Source organism: Leptodactylus fuscus, chromosome 3 (genome assembly GCF_031893055.1).
Source record: "Leptodactylus fuscus isolate aLepFus1 chromosome 3, aLepFus1.hap2, whole genome shotgun sequence".
Taxonomy (NCBI): Eukaryota; Metazoa; Chordata; class Amphibia; order Anura; family Leptodactylidae; genus Leptodactylus; species Leptodactylus fuscus.
In genome coordinates, this window is record NC_134267.1 from 226,042,836 (window position 1) to 226,055,152 (window position 12,317).

The window sequence follows — 12,317 nt, forward strand, 5'->3', positions numbered from 1 at the left end:
ATATGACTTGGAGAAATGACTTTGAAATTATTTTTAACAATGGCCGAGCAAAGAGACAAATTGTTCTGTAAATGTTGGGTTTGTCTTTAGCTTGTTCCAAGCCCGGTCTCCAGTCATCAAAACCCTGAGCAAACAAGAAAATGACTCCTTCTATTTTAGCCCATGGTACATCCCTTTCCTTCATACGTTCCATCACACTGTATATAATAACAGCATTACAATGCGTTAGCCTGCCAGGGAACACAAAAGCAACGAGGCACACAGCGCGTTTCACAATGCCAAGAGCAACAGCCGAGGCGCTCCTCTCCAGACATTGTGTTTTTCTAGAAGCCGATAGCCCTTCATATGAAAACATTTTTACATTCAGTTATCGCATTTTATAGCTATCATAAATCTGCAGAAATTGTATGAGCAGTGACAGAAATGATTACCTTCCCTGGCGCCAAATAAATATTTTTGTTTTATAGATTTTTTTGCTATGTTTTATTTTGCCCTTCAAAATGAGCACTGGAAATAGAAACGGAAATCAGACCTTCATAGTTCTGGTTGGGAGATGTAAAAATGCAGCTGTCACCGTTTATCCAGAGTCGGACTGGCCCACCAGAAACCTGTACGATCTTCAGGACAGTCTGTGTTCTCATACCATAAAGTAGTCCAACATCTTATCTTTTGTACGGCCACTTTATTAGAGACACATTGGACCTTCTTTGTTCTGCAACGCAGTATATAGGAGGATGGGAGTAGTAGTTGTCGGCGGTTTCCAGCCCACCTCCCAAGTGGGGCAGTGTTGATGGGACCTGCAGGGTACCTGATGGTGGTGAGAGTTCTCAGCCTCACTGAGCCAGGTTATAGGGGTCGGAAGTGCAGGAATGACTCAGTTGCAGTTGAACAAATGATGGAAATTCACAACAAATGATGGAACAGGTGGAGCTTCCAGATGGGTGCAGTAATGCAATGGGAGCTCCACTGTGGTTACGGTTGTGTCTCTGGGAGCTCCTGGCATCTTCTGCATTTGTTTACTTGGTGTAACTTCCTGCTGTTTTAGCTAATGCTCAAGTTACTTGTCGGCCGACTCGCACGATCTCCATCTCACTATCCACCCTCTCTTTCACACCCCCTCCCTGTCTCTCTAGCTACCCCACCCACTACTAGCCCTTCCCCAATAACTCAGCCCACTCTCCCACCCCATCATCTTAGGGGGCGTTCACACTTGCGCTGCTATGTGAGCAATAAAGTCAGCGCAAAAATAGCAGTGTCAGTTCAGAGAAGCTGCATACGGACACCTGCAGATTGCTCTAAAAAAACATGAAATGAATGGGTTTTTAAACTGACCATATGCAAGCTGTCCCCAAGCGGTTTTTCTGCAATTTCAGTGGAATCACGATGAGAGTACAGCAGTGCAAGTGTGAACGCCCCCGTACCTGTCTTCCTTCCAGACTTGGCTCCACCCTCTTTTCTGACTTTGCTGGCATGTGCAAAAGTACCAGCGCTATTCTATGCTCTGCAAATGTCAATCTACCTCCACTGCGTAGGTGTAGAAGTAGTAGCCACCCACGTCTGCTCAGTAGAGGTGCACCGTACAGCAGTAGAACAGCGCCAGGATTATTGCGCACACCGGCAGAGTCAGAAAAGAGGGTGGAGCCATCCCGCATGAGGAAGTCTGACAGGACAACAGGTAAGTATGATGGGTGGAGGGGGGAAACGGAACGTCATATGGGTAAGTTTACATTTTTGATAAATTATATAATTTAGAAAGTAGGCGGAGGAGGGTGTTTAGATTAATGTAAGAATTATATTTTAGCCTGGACAACCCCTTTAAGTGCCTGATCTCCACACTGTTTGTTCCTCTCCCACTATATGTGGGAACTGAATTGAGTAAACCCAATCGATACCTTGTCTGCCTGAAGGATGCAGGGTCCAGACTGTGACGCTCTAGAACTCCTCAACTTCTTCTGCAAAGTGAGACTTTCTCTCTCCTCTCTGCAGGCTGATGGGTTCTCCAACCTTTCTGGGTTTGCAGCAATGAGGACAGGCAATGGCCCTCCCTAGCAGAGACTTCCCAACACATCCATACACATCAGTGGCTGTAACAGAGTGCCAGTAGGTGACAAAGTCTCCTTCACTTACCCCAGCCAACCATGGGTTGTGTTGGACCAAGCTCTCCCAAAAGGAGGGTATACCTCATCCACATTAAGACAAGGGAAATACACCTGGAAACATGCAAAACAGCAACGAGTATGTAACATAGTAATGGCACAGACATATAAAACCAAACAAAACAGTTTAGCAGTGTCCACGGATTAAATAGAAGGAACCAAGAACTAACATCTAAGAACGTCTTTTATATTTTCCATTCCTTTTCAAGCCACTCCTGACTTTGGCTCAAAAAAACACAACGAAATCTGCAACAAAAAAGTTGCATTTCGAGTTTAGAATTCTTTCAAATCCTTTGAATGCTCTTTTACGGATATCCCAGCTTCCCAGAATGTGGCATGGGTGCAACCATAAGGAGTTAATCTACTTCCATTCACTCACACACCCCAGATACACAAGTCACCAGTGTTAGGATCACATCCTCCATCTTGTATTCTGTCAGCCATCTTGTAACCTTTTTCTTATATAAACTTTGTGAGAATGTCTGTTTAGAGTCTAAGAGACCCCTTTAGGGGATAAGGCGTGTGGAATGTTGATGGTTGGGTTATAAATCCTTATCTGTTTGTGGTAAGGGTCTCATCTTTGAGGGTGTGTGTAGAAACAGGTTCTATAACCTGTTGATCGTCAGACCAGCATGTGATCATTATCTCTCTTGCTGTGATGTCATGAGAAAGGTCATTCCAGCTTGGAAAGTAATAATGAGATGCAGATTACATTAGACCTTATCCAATAGTCATGTGCCACAGCTTATGTCATTAGAATAGTCCAACCTGCTTTTGTCTGTATTGTATTTAAACTACATCTCTGTAACAATAAATCAGAACTCATTTGATACACCACCATCTGTGTCTGAATCAGTTCTCCAGGCCTAAAAGAATGGCTGCAGTCCATCTAGGCCTGTTAATTAATTATTTAATTTGGAACCCTGCAACATATTTTATTATGAGGACCCTTTGATGTCCAAAACACCAGCTATCATCTTCTGGATTAGTAAGCATTAGAGATGAGCGAGTAGTACTCGATCGAGTAGGTGTTCAATCGAAAACTACGGTAACCACTACGATACCACTACGATACCACTCACTATTCGAATGTAAAAGTTCGATGCAGAACCAGCATTGATTGGCCGAATGCTATACAGCCGGCCAATCAATGCTGGTTCTTCTCCTACCTTTAGAAGTCTTCTCCGTGCAGCTTCCCCGCGGCGTCTTCCGGCTCTTCATTCACTCTGCCAGGCGTCGGGCCTGGGCAGAGCCGACTGCGCATGTCCATTTGTAGTGCGGGCATGCGCAGTCGGCTCTGCCCAGGCCCGATGCCTGGCAGAGTGAATTCAGAGCCGGAAGACGCCGCCGGGACGCTGCAAGGAGAAGACTGCACGGAGGATCCAACCCGACCCTCACTCGTGGACTTGGTACGTATAATTTGATCGAATGTTGCCTACCCCTGAAACGAGCATTTTCCCCCATAGACTATAATAGGGTTCGATATTCGATTTGAGTAGTCGAATATTGAGGGGCTACTCGAAACGAATATCGAACCTCGAACATTTTACTGTTCGCTCATCTCTAGTAAGCATCCATTAGTAAGAATTTGAATGGGTTTGCAAAGTGACCACCTGTGAGTGTTTTGTGCCTGTCTGTGGCGAAACCAATTTTTTTAAGCGGACACAAAGTCGGACATGCAGGACTTTGTATCCGGTTAAAAAAAAAAATGGTTTTGCTGCAGACAGGCCAAACCATTCAGCTAATGTAATAATATCTCAATAATTCAAAAAAACTGAGAGCAAGTTTTTGTGGGAAATACTTAGATAACACTAATCAGGCGAATCGTAATCCATAATATCTGAAATAAGAACAAATCAGACTTTTTATGGAAACATGTTTCAAAGTCTAGAAAAATCATATTGAAATGTATGGGTTTAGCAATGATCCATAATTATAAATACAGTAATAGCTTATATATATATATATATATATATATATATATATATATATATATATAAATATTAGAATTAGATTCTTGTATACCGAATAATGTGTCAACTAATATATCTACGGTGTTTGTCAAGCCGAAAAAATCTGCTTCAAATTCCTAGGTGTGAACCGTCCCTAACATATGCTATGGATTACAAGGACCAAGCTTATTTAGGATTTAAACTTCAAAGGGGTTGTCCAATCTCATGGATCCTATCTATACTGGTATCTTATGTAAATTGAAGCCTTTTTCTAAGTGTATTGCTTTAGAAATTCTGCTTTGTTTGCCTGCTATGTGAGAGCTGATTGGGTGTTGAAAATAGTAGCACTGATTGTTCAGGAATGGTGGGGGCTAGAGAAGAAATTCCAACGGTGCCGGAATCAGTGGAAGGTCACCTATTAAAAAAAAAGTTCATGGCGGTGGTAAAAGGTTCCCTTTAAGTGTTCCTAACCAAAGACATAAATAATCGAAAGGCAGAACCGTGAGGTTGATATAGAGAGAAGCTGCCCACCCTTGGCTTGTCCTTTCCCCTATGCCACTGTGTGGTGAGACCTCATGCAGATCATAATGGGGTCCAACTTTGACCCTTACTATGGGGCTTCCACTCCGTTGAATGTATGCCACTTCTTTCTTCCTGATTTGCGGAGCTCAGAAACTACACTCACCGGCCACTTTATTAGGTACACCATGCTAGTAACAGGTTGGACCCCCTTTTGCCTTCAGAACTGCCTCAATTTTTCGTGGCATAGATTCAACAAGGTGCTGGAAGCATTCCTCAGAGATTTTGGTCCATAGTGACATGATGGCATCACACAGTTGCCGCAGATTTGTCGGCTGCACATCCATGATGCGAATCTCCCGTTCCACCACATCCCAAAGATGCTCTATTGGATTGAGATCTGGTGACTGTGGAGGCCATTGGAGTACAGTGAACTCATTGTCATGTTCAAGAAACCAGTCTGGGATGATTCCAGCTTTATGACATGGCGCATTATCCTGCTGAAAGTAGCCATCAGATGTTGGGTACATTGTGGTCATAAAGGGATGGACATGGTCAGCAACAACACTCAGGTAGGCTTTGGCGTTGCAACGATGCTCAATTGGTACCAAGGGGCCCAAAGAGTGCCAAGAAAATATTCCCCACACCATGACACCACCACCACCAGCCTGAACCGTTGATACAAGGCAGGATGGATCCATGCTTTCATGTTGTTGACGCCAAATTCTGACCCTACCATCCGAATGTCGCAGCAGAAATCGAGACTCATCAGACCAGGCAACGTTTTTCCAATCTTCAATTGTCCAATTTCAATGAGCTTGTGCAAATTGTAGCCTCAGTTTCCTGTTCTTAGCTGAAAGGAGTGGCACCCGGTGTGGTCTTCTGCTGCTGTAGCCCATCTGCCTCAAAGTTGGACGTACTGTGCGTTCAGAGATGCTCTTCTGGCTACCTTGGTTGTAACGGGTGGCTATTTGAGTCACTGTTGCCTTTCTATCAGCTCGAACCAGTCTGGCCATTCTCCTCTGACCTCTGGCATCAACAACGCATTTCCGCCCACAGAACTGCCGCTCACTGGATGTTTTTTCTTTTTCGGACCATTCTCTGTAAACCCTAGAGATGGTTGTGCGTGAAAATCCCAGTAGATTAGCAGTTTCTGAAATACTCAGACCAGCCCTTCTGGCACCAACAACCATGCCACGTTCAAAGGCACTCAAATCACCTTTCTTCCCCATACTGATGCTCGGTTTGAACTGCAGGAGATTGTCTTGACCATGTCTACATGCCGAAATGCACTGAGTTGCCGCCATGTGAGTGGCTGATTAGAAATTAAGTGTTAACGAGCAGTTGGACAGGTGTACCTAATAAAGTGGCCGGTGAGTGTAGTCCTTGTTATACCTTTCATTGCTCAAACCCTTTGTACTCATATTTCCTTGCCCCAGGCCTCCCAAAATACAAGCAGTGGGGGTTTTATGGTGGCACTATAGCTGTCACTGTGATCGCCTTCAAGGATCAAAGAGACCTTAGAATTGTGATATAAAACCACAGTAATGCGTGTTAGACGGCGCCCTGAAGCGTCTAATAATATTTCAGTCTTGAGTTTAGGATAATTGTAGAGTTTGGGATGTAGAAAAGTGTGCGAGTGTTTCCATGATGTCATTTTACGTCCCTCTTATTTATAATGACTGGTTGTTCTTCTTTATTGCCTTTCTTCTTGTATGGGAAAGTCTCCTATAATAATAGATCAAATTCAGTTTTCCTTATAGAAATCAGAGGGTTAAGGGGGAACACAGTAGCTCAGTGGTTAGCACTGCAGTCTTTCAGCACTGGAGTCCTGGGTTCGAATCCTGCCAGGAACAACATCTGCAAGGAGTTTGGGTACTATTCCGTTATCGGGCCAGCAGCAGCGCATTTCAGCACCAGCTTTCGGGACAGCAGTTCAGTTCAGCAGCGGGAATTACAATGACATCCGAGGACTGCTGGCCCGATGCTTGTGCCCAGTAGCCAGTACATCAATGACCCCCCCTCCATCTCCTCCTCCTTCCAGTGCTGCCCCCCAGCTCTCCTTACATCTACCCCGTACCCTCTCCCCGCCACATGACTAAGCCGATGCTGGCCCGATGATAGAGGCCGTGCTTGTGTGTAGTAGGCAGTACATCGATCGATGCCCTCATCCTCCTCTTCCTTCCAGTGCTGCCCCCCAGCTCTTCTTACATCTGCCCCGTACCCTCTCCCTGTAATAGGCCTCACCGTAAATCTTGAGCAATGAATGCTACTAGATAGCCGCCGGACGCTGCAGAAAGTTTGTCCCTCCGGCTCGCTGTAGCTCACCGTTCCTATAGTCGGCTTGTTTCTTGTCAGGGCCTGGATTGAGCCCCGGTGTCTTTCCTTTCGGTCTCGGTACTAGCGCTGAGGTGAGGCCTAGTCGTGTGGCGGGGAGAGGGTACGGGGAAGATGTAAGGAGAGCTGGGGGGCAGCACTGGCAGGAGGAGAAGGATGGGGGAGGGGGGTCATCGATGTACTGGTTACTGGGCACAAGCATCGGGCCAGCAGTCCTCGGATGTCATTGTAATTCCCGGGGAAGATGTAAGGAGAGCTGGGGGGCAGCACTGGCAGGAGGAGAAGGATGGGGGAGGGGGGTCATCGATGTACTGGTTACTGGGCACAAGCATCGGGCCAGCAGTCCTCGGATGTCATTGTAATTCCCGCTGCTGAACTGCTGTCCCGAACTGCGCTGCTGCTGGCCCGATAACGGAATAGTACCGGAGTTTGTATGTTCTCCCTGTGTTTGCCTGGATTTTCTCCCATTCTACAAAGACATACTGATAGGAAAAAAATGTACATTGTGATCCCTATATGGAGCTCTCAATCTACTAAAAAAAAGAGATCATAGGGTTAATGTTAACTTTTATATCCCAAATTTTAACAATTTTTTTTGGGTGGGCGGTGTCGCGGATTGTCAGAGCGGTGGGGGTCGGCAAATATGGCTGCTCCGGAGCGTTAAAGAGAGTCTCCTGGAGTATCATTAAGGTGAGGGGCAAAGTGGTAAAGTCTATGTATATGTGATTGTGTGGGGTTAGGGGTGAGGCTGTAGAGGGCAATATGAATTTTGTGGCTTGCTATGGTCCAAAGTGTGTGAGATTGCAGAGATGGTGATGTGAGTTTGGGTTTTGTGAGGGTCCTGGCACAAACGTATGTGCGCTATTGTGACGAAAAGTAGCCTATTGCGCAATCGGGTGTAGTGACTATGTTTGTGGAAAATTTCTGCCAAATCGGTTGAGCGGGTTTTGCGTGATTGAGGAACAAACATCCGAACATCCAAACTCACAAACCCACAAACTTTCACATTTATAATATTAATAGGATATAGGGGTGTAAGGAACCTCTGATTGTCTATCTTGATATGGGAAGTATCCATAGGAGATTCTATCACAATATCGGCCTGAAATCGGGGAATGAGAAGTCCTGCATACACAGTTGTTTCACCTGCCTCTTTCAATTTAAAGACAACACACATCGAGCGGACCCCAATATAGACAATGGAGTCCATTGGGCTGTGTATGTAGCCAGTAATTTATCGGTTACGCCTATCCATTGTTCTGGTCCTGCAATGGACCAGAACAACCGAGAGCCAACACTAATGTGAACTTAGCGTTAGGTGATATCATTCTGCCTGAATACAGCCAACACTAGGTGGAGTAGATTGTACGTACGTGTATATATAAGTATTTGGACACCTGCGGTAGAATAGAAATACAACGTATATACAATAGTTGGTAGACCCCAGCAGATGCTTCCTTATGGATGGTATTGATCGACACAATACTCCCTGGTGAAACTCCTGGTGTATGTCAGCCATCAGTTGGGTGCAGTTTCTCTGGCCAGCACTCGTCGGTCTCTATCTCCTAGTTTCGGGGTCAGCACATTCCCACAGTCACCGTTCACCTTCCACTTCGTAATCACATAGGTCACTGTCGATTTTGGGTAATTCCGTTCGCTTGCTATGTCCCTTAAGGATCAACTATTTCTGTAGTACCCCACTATTACCCCTTTCTCGAAATCGGACAACTCTGCACTTCGTGGCATCTTGCATGTGACTAATGCCAATGCTGTTTCCTATTTAACGGTGGAAGGCGTGACGTACATCACGGCCGCAGATACAGTAGCTTCATTTGCATGGGGGTCCAAATACTTATTGGTAGAGAGTGTAGCTTCCATAACAGTGCCAAAGCTAGTAAATGAGGTAGTTCAATCTAATACCCCCCTACCATAGGCCCACAGAACTTTACTTTTCTCATCATGCATCTTCCCCCACTTATTGGTCAATAATCTTAAACAATTATGAAATATCAAGTCCCTTTCAACTGCTAGTGACCTTACCATTCTATCTTCATAATGTCCTGTCTTCTCCATGTCTATGATGTCCGACTTCATTGTCCTCATCCCCGTTTCCTGTTAACTCTTTTACCCAGAACTGGATAATCTCACGAGCCATCTAGAATGAGATAAATCTTTATTTGGCTATTGTTTTTAATCAGAATGGAAGGTTCGGGCTGGTTGTTTGTTCTCACAAAAGATGATTAAACTCAAGGTCAACTTCATCGATGACTTTAACATCCACTTCAATGTCAAAATCAACCTCACTCCCAACATCAACCTCATGTTGACCTTAACATCAAGAATAATGTGAACCTTAATGTCAACCTCACTGTCAACATCTACCTTAATGCCAACCTCAATATTAAGTTCAATGTCAACATTGATATCTACCTCGATAGTGCCCTCAATGTGCAACCACCAACATCAAATTTAACATCAATGTCAACACCAACTTCAATGCCAATATGAACCTCAATGTGAACCTCATCTTCACCTTGGTGCCAACCTTAAAGTTAAGCTAAACTTCAACTTGATTCAACTTCACTGTTCAACTGGATGTCGGCATCAACTTCAACATGACCATGAACCTCAATGTCCATCACAATGTCAAGATCAACCTGAATGCCAACCTCCTTATTCCTCCATGCCAATATCAACCTTTATGTGAACCTCATCTTCAACCACAATGTCAACCTTAATGTTAAACTCAACGTCAGCATAAACCTTAGTGTCCAACACAATGGCAGCATCAATCTCAACGATAACCTAATTGTTCAACATCAACCTTAAAACCTTCCCAAGCCTAAACCTTTATCTTACCACCAATTTCAGTGTCAAAACCAATGTCACCCTCAACTTCTACTGAAACATCACCCTTGAGGTTAATTTCAAGTCAACGTCAAATTTCCAAGTCTCAAGCAAATCTCAAAGATCAAAGTCCCGAGCACTACACATGTAGTGGTGGAGAAGACTTTGTCTACACGAGAATTCATCTCGCTGCATCCGGAAGACCAATATATCATCCATCAGATCACATGTAATAAGATGCAAGCAAGATGCTCCGAAGAATGACTTGACCTCAGCCATATTACTTCCCTTGCTTATATAGTGCAGGAGAAGAGGAGAATAAAAAAAAGAAAGACGGAGGAAATTCCAGCTGTGTTTTCCTTGACAGAAAATCCATCTTTCTACTTTGGCAGTTAGCAACAAATTTCCCTCTGCTGATATACAGAATGAAACACAGAGTGCCATTGATTTCCAGTATGGAACAGCGAGTAACACTAGACAAAGCTAATTTCATAGATATTTTCCAGGGGAAAAAGATTCCCTCTAATCTTTGCTCTGATTCCAATTTACTGTACATTCTCCAATCTCCGGGGATTAGAAATGCTTCGTTTACATTACAAGATTTATCAGAGAATTTTAAGACGTCACTGGATGAGAGAACTTAAGTAAAGAGCCCAGATATTGTCCTTACAAAGTTCAAGGTCCGGTGGAATGAATGGGATATACACTCATTGACAAAAAAATATAGAGCGCCAAGAAGGAGTTGGTGAAATTCGATGAATCTTTCTATCTGGGATTCAGACACGCACGTGTAAGATGTAACGCCCGTGTTTCACAATTGGATCACAATCATCCGAGTGCCTTCCGTGATTTATTCATTTGTATGGGGGCGGTTCTATTCCATTCTGATATCATGGAGCAGGATAGGACCTACTCCATAATTATTGGATCGAAACAGAGCAACTGAGTCCCCCTCGGACGTGTGCATGGGGCCTTATAATGATATAGGTAAGTAATTGCAATATTAAAGCATAAGAAGATGGTGATTCGTGGAAGTGTACTATTGTTTGGAGTCTCTAGTACTCTATTAGGCACCTAAAAGATGAATACGATTGGACATGGAGGCCTACAGGTTCCATCTCATATCCTGGCTAGTAGATCCTACACACTTGTAAAGTTGTTGAAGACCTCCAAGCTGGTCCCATAAATGCTCAGTTGGTTTACCAGGCAGGCCAAGGAGATATACCTGGGAAACCGTTGCCGTCTATGGGCGAGCATTATCCTGCGTAGCTCAGAATTCAACTAATAACATTTCTAAAAATGTGTCAAATAACAAAGTCTCACTTTTTAATTGTGACGTTGGTAGACCAGGTCCCTCATGTTACTTATGTTACTCTTCTTTAGATAAGTCCTCCATCACTGTTCTCTCAATGGTCCCTCTCTGTTCTTGTGATCTCTTGCCTCTTGGCTACTTCGCCCGGTCCTCCTCAGTTCTCTGTACCCTCCTCTGCTCTTGGCTGAACACATTCTCCATTCTCCTTACAAGCTCCACAAACCTGTCTGTGCCCTGGGAACTAATTCTCCTTTTTCTGTGTCCTCTACTAAAGGTTGCACCTTCTTCCAGAAACAGCGCCATCTTGTCTGTTGGTTAGGTCTGACATTGCAACTCAGGTACTGATCATCAAAACTGTAGTCACGATGGTGCTACCTAGCCTAAGGGGCAAAGTCTAAGGAATCTCTGTTGTCCTCATTCTTAACCCCCACTAGAAGCTTCTAACATTGGGGTACCTGGAATAGCCAAATGTTGGTGAAGGAAGGCTTGAAAGAGCAAGTCAGGAATTGAGTCGGGGGGTTGTCACCAGATCGTACAAGCCAGTTTAAGACAATGTAAAATAAAGGATGTGCCAGGGATCAAAACCAGGTACCAAGTGACAAATCCAAGGAATGAGATAGAAGAGTAAAACGGTCAAGAACAGGGTCAGGATAGAAGTCGGACAGGACCCATACTTTGCCATTGCCTTGGTCATAAACCTGGCTTCAGTCCACATGTAGGTCAATGACCTATTTTCAGTTACTGAGAGTAGCAACCTCAGCAACTCATACCCAGAATCCCAAATCTTTGGGAAATTTGGACCAAATTGGATTTGTGCTGAATCAATTTGCTCACCTCTAGTCATATCCCACAGCCGGTGAAAGATGTCATTGGAGATCAGTGAATGGGAACCATATTCTAATATTTCTCACAGCTGAGAGTTTGGTACAATTGTATTACCCAAGCGAGAGTATCCTCTGTGAGCATCATATAGTAACAGCATTAAATATGACTAATGCCGAAATCCTCCACAAGTAGGGTCAGACTGGTCGGAGCATCTTTTAATCCAAGTCCCGAAACAACAATTATGTTATAGGACAGAACCAAAGCTGTATCTAAACTTTTCCTGATCTGGGACAAAACTTCTGATCCCTCCTTCAAAGCCCTGTATCTCAAGACCTTGGTCAAGACCAAGTGTCTTGGAATACCACCTAA